This window comes from Pelodiscus sinensis, chromosome 2 (genome assembly GCF_052426305.1).
Source record: "Pelodiscus sinensis isolate ZL-2025 chromosome 2, ASM5242630v1, whole genome shotgun sequence".
Lineage (NCBI taxonomy): Eukaryota > Metazoa > Chordata > Testudines > Trionychidae > Pelodiscus > Pelodiscus sinensis.
This window is the reverse complement of record NC_143053.1, coordinates 178149804-178166377: the sequence shown is the minus strand read 5'-3', so window position 1 is coordinate 178166377 and position 16574 is coordinate 178149804. Positions and strand designations below refer to the sequence as shown.

General features: G+C 72.0%; 10 non-coding genes across 10 annotated transcripts; all 10 read right to left on the bottom strand.

Annotated features, from left to right (window-relative positions):
- Positions 1 to 452: 452 nt before the first annotated feature.
- Positions 453 to 571, bottom strand: LOC142827442 (5S ribosomal RNA). Its single transcript, XR_012902169.2, has one exon. It is a non-coding gene; the product is annotated as a 5S ribosomal RNA (ribosomal RNA).
- A 1531-nt stretch (positions 572 to 2102) lies between these two features.
- On the bottom strand, positions 2103 to 2221 carry LOC142827447 (5S ribosomal RNA). Its single transcript, XR_012902174.1, has one exon. It is a non-coding gene; the product is annotated as a 5S ribosomal RNA (ribosomal RNA).
- Positions 2222 to 3752: 1531 nt separating this feature from the next.
- LOC142827445 (5S ribosomal RNA) lies at positions 3753 to 3871 on the bottom strand. Its single transcript, XR_012902172.2, has one exon. It is a non-coding gene; the product is annotated as a 5S ribosomal RNA (ribosomal RNA).
- A 1525-nt stretch (positions 3872 to 5396) lies between these two features.
- On the bottom strand, positions 5397 to 5515 carry LOC142827444 (5S ribosomal RNA). The gene has a single exon (XR_012902171.2). It is a non-coding gene; the product is annotated as a 5S ribosomal RNA (ribosomal RNA).
- Positions 5516 to 7040: 1525 nt separating this feature from the next.
- LOC142827440 (5S ribosomal RNA) lies at positions 7041 to 7159 on the bottom strand. The gene has a single exon (XR_012902167.1). It is a non-coding gene; the product is annotated as a 5S ribosomal RNA (ribosomal RNA).
- A 1531-nt stretch (positions 7160 to 8690) lies between these two features.
- LOC142827463 (5S ribosomal RNA) lies at positions 8691 to 8809 on the bottom strand. The gene has a single exon (XR_016349018.1). It is a non-coding gene; the product is annotated as a 5S ribosomal RNA (ribosomal RNA).
- Positions 8810 to 10334: 1525 nt separating this feature from the next.
- On the bottom strand, positions 10335 to 10453 carry LOC142827458 (5S ribosomal RNA). The gene has a single exon (XR_012902185.2). It is a non-coding gene; the product is annotated as a 5S ribosomal RNA (ribosomal RNA).
- Positions 10454 to 11981: 1528 nt separating this feature from the next.
- On the bottom strand, positions 11982 to 12100 carry LOC142827438 (5S ribosomal RNA). Its single transcript, XR_012902165.1, has one exon. It is a non-coding gene; the product is annotated as a 5S ribosomal RNA (ribosomal RNA).
- Positions 12101 to 13616: 1516 nt separating this feature from the next.
- LOC149525394 (5S ribosomal RNA) lies at positions 13617 to 13735 on the bottom strand. The gene has a single exon (XR_016349016.1). It is a non-coding gene; the product is annotated as a 5S ribosomal RNA (ribosomal RNA).
- A 1522-nt stretch (positions 13736 to 15257) lies between these two features.
- LOC149525393 (5S ribosomal RNA) lies at positions 15258 to 15376 on the bottom strand. The gene has a single exon (XR_016349015.1). It is a non-coding gene; the product is annotated as a 5S ribosomal RNA (ribosomal RNA).
- Positions 15377 to 16574: the final 1198 nt, after the last annotated feature.

The window sequence follows — 16574 nt, the reverse complement described above, 5'->3', positions numbered from 1 at the left end:
CCGGGGGCGGGCCGCGGCCGGGGCCAGGCTGTCCGTTAGGCGCCGAAGGCTCGGCGCCAATGGCCTAGGAAGAACCGAGGGCCTGAGACAAATTCAGAGCTGACTCGAAAAGGAGCAAACTGCTCGGTCAGAGGTAAGAATTCGCTACGTGGCCGTAGAGTAGGCACAGGGGCACACCTCGAAGAGCAGTTCAATGCGAGGCCTCTTTAATCGTTAGTCCGCCGACAAGAGACGGGGCTGGAAGATGCCTTAGACACAGAGGCGCGCGCGCGCGCGCGCACTCCGGCACGCAGAGTGCCACGGGCGGCTGCGGTGGGGAACGGGGAGGGGGGCTGGAAGGCGAGAGGAAAAGGACTTTGGGGCACCCCGGCTGGCCCGGGCGGGGAGCCGATTGGCGGCGGCAAAAGCGCGGGCGCCCTGCGGGGGGAGGCCTGCCGCCCGAGGCGGCAAAAAGCCTACAGCACCCAGTATTCCCAGGAGGTCTCCCATCCAAGTACTAACCAGGCCGGACCCTGCTTAGCTTCCGAGATCAGACGAGATCGGGCGTGTTCAGGGTGGTATGGCCGTAGACGTTGATGCCTGCCGCTGTGCCTGCCTTTAAAGCAAGCCCGCGCCCCGCCTCCGCCGGCTCCGCGCCGCTCTCGCCCGCCCCTGCTCGCCGCGGGACTGCCGCCCCCGCCCCCTCGCACCCTCTGCCCGGGCTTACCAGAGGCTTGCCACAAAACTACCCGACGCGCTTGCCATCCCAGCACAATCTGCACGACATCGGATTTACAAAATACTCCACGTTGACATTTTCTCCGTTATAGTGTCTCAAATTGCTTTCCCACACAGAAAAGCTCAAATGCCGGACTGTCCGCTGCAAAGCCGCACACCTGGCAACCCTGCCCCTGCCCCGCTCGCACCCGCCTCCTCCTCAGCCTTTCCCCCCAGAGCCCCACATGCTCCCGCCACCGCTACCCCCTCGCCACGCAGGCTCTCCTTCGCCTGCGCCCGCGCCACGGTCCCACGCCCCCAAGGCCGACCCCCAAGCCCGCGCCGCGCCCCCACGCCGCCCTGCCCCGCACGCTGCCGCTACGGCGCCTCGCCTGCACGCACCCCGCCGGGGCGGCCCGCAGCCCACCCGCGCCCCGCTTTGCTGGCGGCTCCTGGCGCTCCCCGCGCGCTCGCGCCGCCCCGGGGACGCCCGCCCCTCCGCCTGCCTCGCGCCCGCCCCGGGGAGGGGGAGCGGGAGGGGAACGGGAGGCCGCCCGCGACGGGCTCCCTCGCCTCGCCCCGCCCCGCCCCGGCAGAGGCGGGCTGGGCCGCCCCCTCGAGCCCCGGGGCCACCCGCCGCCCGGCCTCCCCGGGCACGAGGGCCGCCTCAGGGCAGCAGCGGTCTCTCTGGCTCCAATTTTAGGGGGCCGGCTGCCAGAGGCCGGGGAGGCCTGCTGGCGAAGGGCTTCCCCGAAGCCGCTGCCCCCAAAGCCCCGCCCCCTTCCCCCCGGGGCGGCGAGCCTTCTGGCTTCCCCTCCCGGGCAGACCGGGGCAGCAGGCGGCCAGGCAGGCAGGCAGGCAGGCCTCGGGCCCGGGGCGCCCCTTCGGCCAGCCGGCCTGGCGCTCCTGCTGCCGCCCGTCGCCGCGGCAGGCGCCGGTCGGGGAAAAGGAGACGGGGCCGGGGGCGGGCCGCGGCCGGGGCCAGGCTGTCCGTTAGGCGCCGAAGGCTCGGCGCCAATGGCCTAGGAAGAACCGAGGGCCTGAGACAAATTCAGAGCTGACTCGAAAAGGAGCAAACTGCTCGGTCAGAGGTAAGAATTCGCTACGTGGCCGTAGAGTAGGCACAGGGGCACACCTCGAAGAGCAGTTCAATGCGAGGCCTCTTTAATCGTTAGTCCGCCGACAAGAGACGGGGCTGGAAGATGCCTTAGACACAGAGGCGCGCGCGCGCGCACTCCGGCACGCAGAGTGCCACGGGCGGCTGCGGTGGGGAACGGGGAGGGGGGCTGGAAGGCGAGAGGAAAAGGACTTTGGGGCACCCCGGCTGGCCCGGGCGGGGAGCCGATTGGCGGCGGCAAAAGCGCGGGCGCCCTGCGGGGGGAGGCCTGCCGCCCGAGGCGGCAAAAAGCCTACAGCACCCAGTATTCCCAGGAGGTCTCCCATCCAAGTACTAACCAGGCCCGACCCTGCTTAGCTTCCGAGATCAGACGAGATCGGGCGTGTTCAGGGTGGTATGGCCGTAGACGTTGACGCCTGCCGCTGTGCCTGCCTTTAAAGCAAGCCCGCGCCCCGCCTCCGCCGGCTCCGCGCCGCTCTCGCCCGCCCCTGCTCGCCGCGGGACTGCCGCCCCCGCCCCCTCGCACCCTCTGCCCGGGCTTACCAGAGGCTTGCCACAAAACTACCCGACGCGCTTGCCATCCCAGCACAATCTGCACGACATCGGATTTACAAAATACTCCACGTTGACATTTTCTCCGTTATAGTGTCTCAAATTGCTTTCCCACACAGAAAAGCTCAAATGCCGGACTGTCCGCTGCAAAGCCGCACACCTGGCAACCCTGCCCCTGCCCCGCTCGCACCCGCCTCCTCCTCAGCCTTTCCCCCCAGAGCCCCACATGCTCCCGCCACCGCTACCCCCTCGCCACGCAGGCTCTCCTTCGCCTGCGCCCGCGCCACGGTCCCACGCCCCCAAGGCCGACCCCCAAGCCCGCGCCGCGCCCCCACGCCGCCCTGCCCCGCACGCTGCCGCTACGGCGCCTCGCCTGCACGCACCCCGCCGGGGCGGCCCGCAGCCCACCCGCGCCCCGCTTTGCTGGCGGCTCCTGGCGCTCCCCGCGCGCTCGCGCCGCCCCGGGGACGCCCGCCCCTCCGCCTGCCTCGCGCCCGCCCCGGGGAGGGGGAGCGGGAGGGGAACGGGAGGCCGCCCGCGACGGGCCCCCTCGCCTCGCCCCGCCCCGCCCCGGCAGAGGCGGGCTGGGCCGCCCCCTCGAGCCCCGGGGCCACCCGCCGCCCGGCCTCCCCGGGCACGAGGGCCGCCTCAGGGCAGCAGCGGTCTCTCTGGCTCCAATTTTAGGGGGCCGGCTGCCAGAGGCCGGGGAGGCCTGCTGGCGAAGGGCTTCCCCGAAGCCGCTGCCCCCAAAGCCCCGCCCCCTTGCCCCCGGGGCGGCGAGCCTTCTGGCTTCCCCTCCCGGGCAGACCGGGGCAGCAGGCGGCCAGGCAGGCAGGCAGGCAGGCCTCGGGCCCGGGGCGCCCCTTCGGCCAGCCGGCCTGGCGCTCCTGCTGCCGCCCGTCGCCGCGGCAGGCGCCGGTCGGGGAAAAGGAGACGGGGCCGGGGGCGGGCCGCGGCCGGGGCCAGGCTGTCCGTTAGGCGCCGAAGGCTCGGCGCCAATGGCCTAGGAAGAACCGAGGGCCTGAGACAAATTCAGAGCTGACTCGAAAAGGAGCAAACTGCTCGGTCAGAGGTAAGAATTCGCTACGTGGCCGTAGAGTAGGCACAGGGGCACACCTCGAAGAGCAGTTCAATGCGAGGCCTCTTTAATCGTTAGTCCGCCGACAAGAGACGGGGCTGGAAGATGCCTTAGACACAGAGGCGCGCGCGCGCGCACTCCGGCACGCAGAGTGCCACGGGCGGCTGCGGTGGGGAACGGGGAGGGGGGCTGGAAGGCGAGAGGAAAAGGACTTTGGGGCACCCCGGCTGGCCCGGGCGGGGAGCCGATTGGCGGCGGCAAAAGCGCGGGCGCCCTGCGGGGGGAGGCCTGCCGCCCGAGGCGGCAAAAAGCCTACAGCACCCAGTATTCCCAGGAGGTCTCCCATCCAAGTACTAACCAGGCCGGACCCTGCTTAGCTTCCGAGATCAGACGAGATCGGGCGTGTTCAGGGTGGTATGGCCGTAGACGTTGATGCCTGCCGCTGTGCCTGCCTTTAAAGCAAGCCCGCGCCCCGCCTCCGCCGGCTCCGCGCCGCTCTCGCCCGCCCCTGCTCGCCGCGGGACTGACGCCCCCGCCCCCTCGCACCCTCTGCCCGGGCTTACCAGAGGCTTGCCACAAAACTACCCGACGCGCTTGCCATCCCAGCACAATCTGCACGACATCGGATTTACAAAATACTCCACGTTGACATTTTCTCCGTTATAGTGTCTCAAATTGCTTTCCCACACAGAAAAGCTCAAATGCCGGACTGTCCGCTGCAAAGCCGCACACCTGGCAACCCTGCCCCTGCCCCGCTCGCACCCGCCTCCTCCTCAGCCTTTCCCCCCAGAGCCCCACATGCTCCCGCCACCGCTACCCCCTCGCCACGCAGGCTCTCCTTCGCCTGCGCCCGCGCCACGGTCCCACGCCCCCAAGGCCGACCCCCAAGCCCGCGCCGCGCCCCCACGCCGCCCTGCCCCGCACGCTGCCGCTACGGCGCCTCGCCTGCACGCACCCCGCCGGGGCGGCCCGCAGCCCACCCGCGCCCCGCTTTGCTGGCGCTCCTGGCGCTCCCCGCGCGCTCGCGCCGCCCCGGGGACGCCCGCCCCTCCGCCTGCCTCGCGCCCGCCCCGGGGAGGGGGAGCGGGAGGGGAACGGGAGGCCGCCCGCGACGGGCCCCCTCGCCTCGCCCCGCCCCGGCAGAGGCGGGCTGGGCCGCCCCCTCGAGCCCCGGGGCCACCCGCCGCCCGGCCTCCCCGGGCACGAGGGCCGCCTCAGGGCAGCAGCGGTCTCTCTGGCTCCAATTTTAGGGGGCCGGCTGCCAGAGGCCGGGGAGGCCTGCTGGCGAAGGGCTTCCCCGAAGCCGCTGCCCCCAAAGCCCCGCCCCCTTCCCCCCGGGGCGGCGAGCCTTCTGGCTTCCCCTCCCGGGCAGACCGGGGCAGCAGGCGGCCAGGCAGGCAGGCAGGCAGGCCTCGGGCCCGGGGCGCCCCTTCGGCCAGCCGGCCTGGCGCTCCTGCTGCCGCCCGTCGCCGCGGCAGGCGCCGGTCGGGGAAAAGGAGACGGGGCCGGGGGCGGGCCGCGGCCGGGGCCAGGCTGTCCGTTAGGCGCCGAAGGCTCGGCGCCAATGGCCTAGGAAGAACCGAGGGCCTGAGACAAATTCAGAGCTGACTCGAAAAGGAGCAAACTGCTCGGTCAGAGGTAAGAATTCGCTACGTGGCCGTAGAGTAGGCACAGGGGCACACCTCGAAGAGCAGTTCAATGCGAGGCCTCTTTAATCGTTAGTCCGCCGACAAGAGACGGGGCTGGAAGATGCCTTAGACACAGAGGCGCGCGCGCGCGCACTCCGGCACGCAGAGTGCCACGGGCGGCTGCGGTGGGGAACGGGGAGGGGGGCTGGAAGGCGAGAGGAAAAGGACTTTGGGGCACCCCGGCTGGCCCGGGCGGGGAGCCGATTGGCGGCGGCAAAAGCGCGGGCGCCCTGCGGGGGGAGGCCTGCCGCCCGAGGCGGCAAAAAGCCTACAGCACCCAGTATTCCCAGGAGGTCTCCCATCCAAGTACTAACCAGGCCGGACCCTGCTTAGCTTCCGAGATCAGACGAGATCGGGCGTGTTCAGGGTGGTATGGCCGTAGACGTTGACGCCTGCCGCTGTGCCTGCCTTTAAAGCAAGCCCGCGCCCCGCCTCCGCCGGCTCCGCGCCGCTCTCGCCCGCCCCTGCTCGCCGCGGGACTGCCGCCCCCGCCCCCTCGCACCCTCTGCCCGGGCTTACCAGAGGCTTGCCACAAAACTACCCGACGCGCTTGCCATCCCAGCACAATCTGCACGACATCGGATTTACAAAATACTCCACGTTGACATTTTCTCCGTTATAGTGTCTCAAATTGCTTTCCCACACAGAAAAGCTCAAATGCCGGACTGTCCGCTGCAAAGCCGCACACCTGGCAACCCTGCCCCTGCCCCGCTCGCACCCGCCTCCTCCTCAGCCTTTCCCCCCAGAGCCCCACATGCTCCCGCCACCGCTACCCCCTCGCCACGCAGGCTCTCCTTCGCCTGCGCCCGCGCCACGGTCCCACGCCCCCAAGGCCGACCCCCAAGCCCGCGCCGCGCCCCCACGCCGCCCTGCCCCGCACGCTGCCGCTACGGCGCCTCGCCTGCACGCACCCCGCCGGGGCGGCCCGCAGCCCACCCGCGCCCCGCTTTGCTGGCGCTCCTGGCGCTCCCCGCGCGCTCGCGCCGCCCCGGGGACGCCCGCCCCTCCGCCTGCCTCGCGCCCGCCCCGGGGAGGGGGAGCGGGAGGGGAACGGGAGGCCGCCCGCGACGGGCCCCCTCGCCTCGCCCCGCCCCGGCAGAGGCGGGCTGGGCCGCCCCCTCGAGCCCCGGGGCCACCCGCCGCCCGGCCTCCCCGGGCACGAGGGCCGCCTCAGGGCAGCAGCGGTCTCTCTGGCTCCAATTTTAGGGGGCCGGCTGCCAGAGGCCGGGGAGGCCTGCTGGCGAAGGGCTTCCCCGAAGCCGCTGCCCCCAAAGCCCCGCCCCCTTCCCCCCGGGGCGGCGAGCCTTCTGGCTTCCCCTCCCGGGCAGACCGGGGCAGCAGGCGGCCAGGCAGGCAGGCAGGCAGGCCTCGGGCCCGGGGCGCCCCTTCGGCCAGCCGGCCTGGCGCTCCTGCTGCCGCCCGTCGCCGCGGCAGGCGCCGGTCGGGGAAAAGGAGACGGGGCCGGGGGCGGGCCGCGGCCGGGGCCAGGCTGTCCGTTAGGCGCCGAAGGCTCGGCGCCAATGGCCTAGGAAGAACCGAGGGCCTGAGACAAATTCAGAGCTGACTCGAAAAGGAGCAAACTGCTCGGTCAGAGGTAAGAATTCGCTACGTGGCCGTAGAGTAGGCACAGGGGCACACCTCGAAGAGCAGTTCAATGCGAGGCCTCTTTAATCGTTAGTCCGCCGACAAGAGACGGGGCTGGAAGATGCCTTAGACACAGAGGCGCGCGCGCGCGCACTCCGGCACGCAGAGTGCCACGGGCGGCTGCGGTGGGGAACGGGGAGGGGGGCTGGAAGGCGAGAGGAAAAGGACTTTGGGGCACCCCGGCTGGCCCGGGCGGGGAGCCGATTGGCGGCGGCAAAAGCGCGGGCGCCCTGCGGGGGGAGGCCTGCCGCCCGAGGCGGCAAAAAGCCTACAGCACCCAGTATTCCCAGGAGGTCTCCCATCCAAGTACTAACCAGGCCCGACCCTGCTTAGCTTCCGAGATCAGACGAGATCGGGCGTGTTCAGGGTGGTATGGCCGTAGACGTTGACGCCTGCCGCTGTGCCTGCCTTTAAAGCAAGCCCGCGCCCCGCCTCCGCCGGCTCCGCGCCGCTCTCGCCCGCCCCTGCTCGCCGCGGGACTCCCGCCCCCGCCCCCTCGCACCCTCTGCCCGGGCTTACCAGAGGCTTGCCACAAAACTACCCGACGCGCTTGCCATCCCAGCACAATCTGCACGACATCGGATTTACAAAATACTCCACGTTGACATTTTCTCCGTTATAGTGTCTCAAATTGCTTTCCCACACAGAAAAGCTCAAATGCCAGACTGTCCGCTGCAAAGCCGCACACCTGGCAACCCTGCCCCTGCCCCGCTCGCACCCGCCTCCTCCTCAGCCTTTCCCCCCAGAGCCCCACATGCTCCCGCCACCGCTACCCCCTCGCCACGCAGGCTCTCCTTCGCCTGCGCCCGCGCCACGGTCCCACGCCCCCAAGGCCGACCCCCAAGCCCGCGCCGCGCCCCCACGCCGCCCTGCCCCGCACGCTGCCGCTACGGCGCCTCGCCTGCACGCACCCCGCCGGGGCGGCCCGCAGCCCACCCGCGCCCCGCTTTGCTGGCGGCTCCTGGCGCTCCCCGCGCGCTCGCGCCGCCCCGGGGACGCCCGCCCCTCCGCCTGCCTCGCGCCCGCCCCGGGGAGGGGGAGCGGGAGGGGAACGGGAGGCCGCCCGCGACGGGCCCCCTCGCCTCGCCCCGCCCCGCCCCGGCAGAGGCGGGCTGGGCCGCCCCCTCGAGCCCCGGGGCCACCCGCCGCCCGGCCTCCCCGGGCACGAGGGCCGCCTCAGGGCAGCAGCGGTCTCTCTGGCTCCAATTTTAGGGGGCCGGCTGCCAGAGGCCGGGGAGGCCTGCTGGCGAAGGGCTTCCCCGAAGCCGCTGCCCCCAAAGCCCCGCCCCCTTCCCCCCGGGGCGGCGAGCCTTCTGGCTTCCCCTCCCGGGCAGACCGGGGCAGCAGGCGGCCAGGCAGGCAGGCAGGCAGGCCTCGGGCCCGGGGCGCCCCTTCGGCCAGCCGGCCTGGCGCTCCTGCTGCCGCCCGTCGCCGCGGCAGGCGCCGGTCGGGGAAAAGGAGACGGGGCCGGGGGCGGGCCGCGGCCGGGGCCAGGCTGTCCGTTAGGCGCCGAAGGCTCGGCGCCAATGGCCTAGGAAGAACCGAGGGCCTGAGACAAATTCAGAGCTGACTCGAAAAGGAGCAAACTGCTCGGTCAGAGGTAAGAATTCGCTACGTGGCCGTAGAGTAGGCACAGGGGCACACCTCGAAGAGCAGTTCAATGCGAGGCCTCTTTAATCGTTAGTCCGCCGACAAGAGACGGGGCTGGAAGATGCCTTAGACACAGAGGCGCGCGCGCGCGCACTCCGGCACGCAGAGTGCCACGGGCGGCTGCGGTGGGGAACGGGGAGGGGGGCTGGAAGGCGAGAGGAAAAGGACTTTGGGGCACCCCGGCTGGCCCGGGCGGGGAGCCGATTGGCGGCGGCAAAAGCGCGGGCGCCCTGCGGGGGGAGGCCTGCCGCCCGAGGCGGCAAAAAGCCTACAGCACCCAGTACTCCCAGGAGGTCTCCCATCCAAGTACTAACCAGGCCCGACCCTGCTTAGCTTCCGAGATCAGACGAGATCGGGCGTGTTCAGGGTGGTATGGCCGTAGACGTTGACGCCTGCCGCTGTGCCTGCCTTTAAAGCAAGCCCGCGCCCCGCCTCCGCCGGCTCCGCGCCGCTCTCGCCCGCCCCTGCTCGCCGCGGGACTCCCGCCCCCGCCCCCTCGCACCCTCTGCCCGGGCTTACCAGAGGCTTGCCACAAAACTACCCGACGCGCTTGCCATCCCAGCACAATCTGCACGACATCGGATTTACAAAATACTCCACGTTGACATTTTCTCCGTTATAGTGTCTCAAATTGCTTTCCCACACAGAAAAGCTCAAATGCCAGACTGTCCGCTGCAAAGCCGCACACCTGGCAACCCTGCCCCTGCCCCGCTCGCACCCGCCTCCTCCTCAGCCTTTCCCCCCAGAGCCCCACATGCTCCCGCCACCGCTACCCCCTCGCCACGCAGGCTCTCCTTCGCCTGCGCCCGCGCCACGGTCCCACGCCCCCAAGGCCGACCCCCAAGCCCGCGCCGCGCCCCCACGCCGCCCTGCCCCGCACGCTGCCGCTACGGCGCCTCGCCTGCACGCACCCCGCCGGGGCGGCCCGCAGCCCACCCGCGCCCCGCTTTGCTGGCGCTCCTGGCGCTCCCCACGCGCTCGCGCCGTCCCGGGGACGCCCGCCCCTCCGCCTGCCTCGCGCCCGCCCCGGGGAGGGGGAGCGGGAGGGGAACGGGAGGCCGCCCGCGACGGGCCCCCTCGCCTCGCCCCGCCCCGGCAGAGGCGGGCTGGGCCGCCCCCTCGAGCCCCGGGGCCACCCGCCGCCCGGCCTCCCCGGGCACGAGGGCCGCCTCAGGGCAGCAGCGGTCTCTCTGGCTCCAATTTTAGGGGGCCGGCTGCCAGAGGCCGGGGAGGCCTGCTGGCGAAGGGCTTCCCCGAAGCCGCTGCCCCCAAAGCCCCGCCCCCTTCCCCCCGGGGCGGCGAGCCTTCTGGCTTCCCCTCCCGGGCAGACCGGGGCAGCAGGCGGCCAGGCAGGCAGGCAGGCAGGCCTCGGGCCCGGGGCGCCCCTTCGGCCAGCCGGCCTGGCGCTCCTGCTGCCGCCCGTCGCCGCGGCAGGCGCCGGTCGGGGAAAAGGAGACGGGGCCGGGGGCGGGCCGCGGCCGGGGCCAGGCTGTCCGTTAGGCGCCGAAGGCTCGGCGCCAATGGCCTAGGAAGAACCGAGGGCCTGAGACAAATTCAGAGCTGACTCGAAAAGGAGCAAACTGCTCGGTCAGAGGTAAGAATTCGCTACGTGGCCGTAGAGTAGGCACAGGGGCACACCTCGAAGAGCAGTTCAATGCGAGGCCTCTTTAATCGTTAGTCCGCCGACAAGAGACGGGGCTGGAAGATGCCTTAGACACAGAGGCGCGCGCGCGCGCACTCCGGCACGCAGAGTGCCACGGGCGGCTGCGGTGGGGAACGGGGAGGGGGGCTGGAAGGCGAGAGGAAAAGGACTTTGGGGCACCCCGGCTGGCCCGGGCGGGGAGCCGATTGGCGGCGGCAAAAGCGCGGGCGCCCTGCGGGGGGAGGCCTGCCGCCCGAGGCGGCAAAAAGCCTACAGCACCCAGTATTCCCAGGAGGTCTCCCATCCAAGTACTAACCAGGCCCGACCCTGCTTAGCTTCCGAGATCAGACGAGATCGGGCGTGTTCAGGGTGGTATGGCCGTAGACGTTGACGCCTGCCGCTGTGCCTGCCTTTAAAGCAAGCCCGCGCCCCGCCTCCGCCGGCTCCGCGCCGCTCTCGCCCGCCCCTGCTCGCCGCGGGACTCCCGCCCCCGCCCCCTCGCACCCTCTGCCCGGGCTTACCAGAGGCTTGCCACAAAACTACCCGACGCGCTTGCCATCCCAGCACAATCTGCACGACATCGGATTTACAAAATACTCCACGTTGACATTTTCTCCGTTATAGTGTCTCAAATTGCTTTCCCACACAGAAAAGCTCAAATGCCGGACTGTCCGCTGCAAAGCCGCACACCTGGCAACCCTGCCCCTGCCCCGCTCGCACCCGCCTCCTCCTCAGCCTTTCCCCCCAGAGCCCCACATGCTCCCGCCACCGCTACCCCCTCGCCACGCAGGCTCTCCTTCGCCTGCGCCCGCGCCACGGTCCCACGCCCCCAAGGCCGACCCCCAAGCCCGCGCCGCGCCCCCACGCCGCCCTGCCCCGCACGCTGCCGCTACGGCGCCTCGCCTGCACGCACCCCGCCGGGGCGGCCCGCAGCCCACCCGCGCCCCGCTTTGCTGGCGGCTCCTGGCGCTCCCCGCGCGCTCGCGCCGCCCCGGGGACGCCCGCCCCTCCGCCTGCCTCGCGCCCGCCCCGGGGAGGGGGAGCGGGAGGGGAACGGGAGGCCGCCCGCGACGGGCCCCCTCGCCTCGCCCCGTCCCGGCAGAGGCGGGCTGGGCCGCCCCCTCGAGCCCCGGGGCCACCCGCCGCCCGGCCTCCCCGGGCACGAGGGCCGCCTCAGGGCAGCAGCGGTCTCTCTGGCTCCAATTTTAGGGGGCCGGCTGCCAGAGGCCGGGGAGGCCTGCTGGCGAAGGGCTTCCCCGAAGCCGCTGCCCCCAAAGCCCCGCCCCCTTCCCCCCGGGGCGGCGAGCCTTCTGGCTTCCCCTCCCGGGCAGACCGGGGCAGCAGGCGGCCAGGCAGGCAGGCAGGCAGGCCTCGGGCCCGGGGCGCCCCTTCGGCCAGCCGGCCTGGCGCTCCTGCTGCCGCCCGTCGCCGCGGCAGGCGCCGGTCGGGGAAAAGGAGACGGGGCCGGGGGCGGGCCGCGGCCGGGGCCAGGCTGTCCGTTAGGCGCGGAAGGCTCGGCGCCAATGGCCTAGGAAGAACCGAGGGCCTGAAACAAATTCAGAGCTGACTCGAAAAGGAGCAAACTGCTCGGTCAGAGGTAAGAATTCGCTACGTGGCCGTAGAGTAGGCACAGGGGCACACCTCGAAGAGCAGTTCAATGCGAGGCCTCTTTAATCGTTAGTCCGCCGACAAGAGACGGGGCTGGAAGACGCCTTAGACACAGAGGCGCGCGCGCGCGCGCACTCCGGCACGCAGAGTGCCACGGGGGGCTGCGGTGGGGAACGGGGAGGGGGGCTGGAAGGCGAGAGGGAAAGGACTTTGGGGCACCCCGGCTGGGCCGGGCGGGGAGCCGATTGGCGGCGGCAAAAGCGCGGGCGCCCTGCGGGGGGAGGCCTGCCGCCCGAGGCGGCAAAAAGCCTACAGCACCCAGTATTCCCAGGAGGTCTCCCATCCAAGTACTAACCAGGCCCGACCCTGCTTAGCTTCCGAGATCAGACGAGATCGGGCGTGTTCAGGGTGGTATGGCCGTAGACGTTGACGCCTGCCGCTGTGCCTGCCTTTAAAGCAAGCCCGCGCCCCGCCTCCGCCGGCTCCGCGCCGCTCTCGCCCGCCCCTGCTCGCCGCGGGACTCCCGCCCCCGCCCCCTCGCACCCTCTGCCCGGGCTTACCAGAGGCTTGCCACAAAACTACCCCACGCGCTTGCCATCCCAGCACAATCTGCACGACATCGGATTTACAAAATACTCCACGTTGACATTTTCTCCGTTATATTGTCTCAAATTGCTTTCCCACGCAGAAAAGCTCAAATGCCGGACTGTCCGCTGCAAAGCCGCACACCTGGCAACCCTGCCCCTGCCCCGCTCGCACCCGCCTCCTCCTCAGCCTTTCCCCCCAGAGCCCCACATGCTCCCGCCATCGCTACCCCCTCGCCACGCACGCTCTCCTTCGCCTGCGCCCGCGCCACGGTCCCACGCCCCCAAGGCCGACCCCCAAGCCCGCGCCGCGCCCCCACGCCGCCCTGCCCCGCACGCTGCCGCTACGGCGCCTCGCCTGCACGCACCCCGCCGGGGCGGCCCGCAGCCCACCCGCGCCCCGCTTTGCTGGCGGCTCCTGGCGCTCCCCGCGCGCTCGCGCCGCCCCGGGGACGCCCGCCCCTCCGCCTGCCTCGCGCCCGCCCCGGGGAGGGGGAACGGGAGGCCGCCCGCGACGGGCCCCCTCGCCTCGCCCCGCCCCGCCCCGGCAGAGGCGGGCTGGGCCGCCCCCTCGAGCCCCGGGGCCACCCGCCGCCCGGCCTCCCCGGGCACGAGGGCCGCCTCAGGGCAGCAGCGGTCTCTCTGGCTCCAATTTTAGGGGGCCGGCTGCCAGAGGCCGGGGAGGCCTGCTGGCGAAGGGCTTCCCCGAAGCCGCTACCCCCAAAGCCCCGCCCCCTTCCCCCCGGGGCGGCGAGCCTTCTGGCTTCCCCTCCCGGGCAGACCGGGGCAGCAGGCGGCCAGGCAGGCAGGCAGGCAGGCCTCGGGCCCGGGGCGCCCCTTCGGCCAGCCGGCCTGGCGCTCCTGCTGCCGCCCGTCGCCGCGGCAGGCGCCGGTCGGGGAAAAGGAGACGGGGCCGGGGGCGGGCCGCGGCCGGGGCCAGGCTGTCCGTTAGGCGCGGAAGGCTCGGCGCCAATGGCCTAGGAAGAACCGAGGGCCTGAAACAAATTCAGAGCTGACTCGAAAAGGAGCAAACTGCTCGGTCAGAGGTAAGAATTCGCTACGTGGCCGTAGAGTAGGCACAGGGGCACACCTCGAAGAGCAGTTCAATGCGAGGCCTCTTTAATCGTTAGTCCGCCGACAAGAGACGGGGCTGGAAGACGCCTTAGACACAGAGGCGCGCGCGCACTCCGGCACGCAGAGTGCCACGGGGGGCTGCGGTGGGGAACGGGGAGGGGGGCTGGAAGGCGAGAGGGAAAGGACTTTGGGGCACCCCGGCTGGGCCGGGCGGGGAGCCGATTGGCGGCGGCAAAAGCGCGGGCGCCCTGCGGGGGGAGGCCTGCCGCCCGAGGCGGCAAAAAGCCTACAGCACCCAGTATTCCCAGGAGGTCTCCCATCCAAGTACTAACCAGGCCCGACCCTGCTTAGCTTCCGAGATCAGACGAGATCGGGCGTGTTCAGGGTGGTATGGCCGTAGACGTTGACGCCTGCCGCTGTGCCTGCCTTTAAAGCAAGCCCGCGCCCCGCCTCCGCCGGCTCCGCGCCGCTCTCGCCCGCCCCTGCTCGCCGCGGGACTCCCGCCCCCGCCCCCTCGCACCCTCTGCCCGGGCTTACCAGAGGCTTGCCACAAAACTACCCCACGCGCTTGCCATCCCAGCACAATCTGCACGACATCGGATTTACAAAATACTCCACGTTGACATTTTCTCCGTTATATTGTCTCAAATTGCTTTCCCACGCAGAAAAGCTCAAATGCCGGACTGTCCGCTGCAAAGCCGCACACCTGGCAACCCTGCCCCTGCCCCGCTCGCACCCGCCTCCTCCTCAGCCTTTCCCCCCAGAGCCCCACATGCTCCCGCCATCGCTACCCCCTCGCCACGCACGCTCTCCTTCGCCTGCGCCCGCGCCACGGTCCCACGCCCCCAAGGCCGACCCCCAAGCCCGCGCCGCGCCCCCACGCCGCCCTGCCCCGCACGCTGCCGCTACGGCGCCTCGCCTGCACGCACCCCGCCGGGGCGGCCCGCAGCCCACCCGCGCCCCGCTTTGCTGGCGGCTCCTGGCGCTCCCCGCGCGCTCGCGCCGCCCCGGGGACGCCCGCCCCTCCGCCTGCCTCGCGCCCGCCCCGGGGAGGGGGAGCGGGAGGGGAACGGGAGGCCGCCCGCGACGGGCCCCCTCGCCTCGCCCCGTCCCGGCAGAGGCGGGCTGGGCCGCCCCCTCGAGCCCCGGGGCCACCCGCCGCCCGGCCTCCCCGGGCACGAGGGCCGCCTCAGGGCAGCAGCGGTCTCTCTGGCTCCAATTTTAGGGGGCCGGCTGCCAGAGGCCGGGGAGGCCTGCTGGCGAAGGGCTTCCCCGAAGCCGCTACCCCCAAAGCCCCGCCCCCTTCCCCCCGGGGCGGCGAGCCTTCTGGCTTCCCCTCCCGGGCAGACCGGGGCAGCAGGCGGCCAGGCAGGCAGGCAGGCAGGCCTCGGGCCCGGGGCGCCCCTTCGGCCAGCCGGCCTGGCGCTCCTGCTGCCGCCCGTCGCCGCGGCAGGCGCCGGTCGGGGAAAAGGAGACGGGGCCGGGGGCGGGCCGCGGCCGGGGCCAGGCTGTCCGTTAGGCGCGGAAGGCTCGGCGCCAATGGCCTAGGAAGAACCGAGGGCCTGAAACAAATTCAGAGCTGACTCGAAAAGGAGCAAACTGCTCGGTCAGAGGTAAGAATTCGCTACGTGGCCGTAGAGTAGGCACAGGGGCACACCTCGAAGAGCAGTTCAATGCGAGGCCTCTTTAATCGTTAGTCCGCCGACAAGAGACGGGGCTGGAAGACGCCTTAGACACAGAGGCGCGCGCGCACTCCGGCACGCAGAGTGCCACGGGGGGCTGCGGTGGGGAACGGGGAGGGGGGCTGGAAGGCGAGAGGGAAAGGACTTTGGGGCACCCCGGCTGGGCCGGGCGGGGAGCCGATTGGCGGCGGCAAAAGCGCGGGCGCCCTGCGGGGGGAGGCCTGCCGCCCGAGGCGGCAAAAAGCCTACAGCACCCAGTATTCCCAGGAGGTCTCCCATCCAAGTACTAACCAGGCCCGACCCTGCTTAGCTTCCGAGATCAGACGAGATCGGGCGTGTTCAGGGTGGTATGGCCGTAGACGTTGACGCCTGCCGCTGTGCCTGCCTTTAAAGCAAGCCCGCGCCCCGCCTCCGCCGGCTCCGCGCCGCTCTCGCCCGCCCCTGCTCGCCGCGGGACTCCCGCCCCCGCCCCCTCGCACCCTCTGCCCGGGCTTACCAGAGGCTTGCCACAAAACTACCCCACGCGCTTGCCATCCCAGCACAATCTGCACGACATCGGATTTACAAAATACTCCACGTTGACATTTTCTCCGTTATATTGTCTCAAATTGCTTTCCCACGCAGAAAAGCTCAAATGCCGGACTGTCCGCTGCAAAGCCGCACACCTGGCAACCCTGCCCCTGCCCCGCTCGCACCCGCCTCCTCCTCAGCCTTTCCCCCCAGAGCCCCACATGCTCCCGCCATCGCTACCCCCTCGCCACGCACGCTCTCCTTCGCCTGCGCCCACGCCACGGTCCCACGCCCCCAAGGCCGACCCCCAAGCCCGCGCCGCGCCCCCACGCCGCCCTGCCCCGCACGCTGCCGCTACGGCGCCTCGCCTGCACGCACCCCGCCGGGGCGGCCCGCAGCCCACCCGCGCCCCGCTTTGCTGGCGGCTCCTGGCGCTCCCCGCGCGCTCGCGCCGCCCCGGGGACGCCCGCCCCTCCGCCTGCCTCGCGCCCGCCCCGGGGAGGGGGAACGGGAGGCCGCCCGCGACGGGCCCCCTCGCCTCGCCCCGTCCCGGCAGAGGCGGGCTGGGCCGCCCCCTCGAGCCCCGGGGCCACCCGCCGCCCGGCCTCCCCGGGCACGAGGGCCGCCTCAGGGCAGCAGCGGTCTCTCTGGCTCCAATTTTAGGGGGCCGGCTGCCAGAGGCCGGGGAGGCCTGCTGGCGAAGGGCTTCCCCGAAGCCGCTACCCCCAAAGCCCCGCCCCCTTGCCCCCGGGGCGGCGAGCCTTCTGGCTTCCCCTCCCGGGCAGACCGGGGCAGCAGGCGGCCAGGCAGGCAGGCAGGCAGGCCTCGGGCCCGGGGCGCCCCTTCGGCCAGCCGGCCTGGCGCTCCTGCTGCCGCCCGTCGCCGCGGCAGGCGCCGGTCGGGGAAAAGGAGACGGGGCCGGGGGCGGGCCGCGGCCGGGGCCAGGCTGTCCGTTAGGCGCGGAAGGCTCGGCGCCAATGGCCTAGGAAGAACCGAGGGCCTGAAACAAATTCAGAGCTGACTCGAAAAGGAGCAAACTGCTCGGTCAG